Raw genomic sequence first — 998 nt, forward strand, 5'->3', positions numbered from 1 at the left:
AAGAAGAAGAAGAAGAAGTAGTGGAGGAAGAACAAGAAGAAAAAGTGGACGAAGTGGACGAACTAGACGAACTGGAAGAAGTGGAAGAAGTGGACGAAGTTGACGAAGTGGGCGAAGTTGACGAAGTGGACGAAGTGGAGGAAGTGGACGAAGTGGACGAACTCAACGAAGTGGACAAAGAAGAAGAAGAAGAAGAACAAGAAGAAGTGGAAGAAGTGGGAGAAGTGTCCGAAGTCGACGAAGCTGATGAAGTGGACGAAATGGACGAAGTTGACGAACTGGAAGAAGTGGAAGAAGTGGACCAAGTGGACGAAGTGGAAGAAGAAGAAGAAGAAGAAGAAGAAGAACAAGAAGAAGTAGTTGAAGAAGAACAAGAAGAAGAAGTGGACGAAGTGGACGAACTAGACGAACTCGAAGAAGTGGAAGAACTGTGAGAAGTGGACGAAGTGGAGGAAGAGGACGAAGTGGACGATAAGGGCGAAGGGGACGAAGGGGACGAAGTGGATGAAGTGGACGATGTGAAAGAAGAAGAAGAAGAAGAACAAGAACAAGAAGAACAAGAAGAAGAACTGGAAGAAGAACAAGAAGAAGAAGTAGAAGAAGTGGGAGAAGTGGACAGAGTCGACGAAGTGGACGAAGTGGACGACGTGGACGAAGTGGACGAAGTGGACAAAGTGGACGAAATGGACGAAGAAGAAGAACCAACAGAACAAGAAGAAGAAGTGGAAGAAGAACAAGAAAAACAAGTCGAAGAAGTGGGAGAAGTGGACAAAGAGGACGAAGTGGACGAAGGGGACGAAGTGGACGATGTGGAAGATGAAGAAGAAGAAGAACAAGAAGAAAAACTGGAAGAAGAACAAGAAGAAGAAGTGGAAGGAGTGGGAGAAGTGGACGGAGTGGACGAGGTGGACGAGGAGGATGAAGTGGACGAAGTAGAAGAAGAAGAACAACAACAAGAACAAGAAGAACAAGAAGAAGAACAAGAAGAAGAACTGGAA

The sequence above is a fragment of the Vigna umbellata genome, chromosome 6, assembly GCF_029865625.1.
Source record: "Vigna umbellata cultivar VRB3 chromosome 6, Vumbellata_1.0, whole genome shotgun sequence".
Lineage (NCBI taxonomy): Eukaryota > Viridiplantae > Streptophyta > Magnoliopsida > Fabales > Fabaceae > Vigna > Vigna umbellata.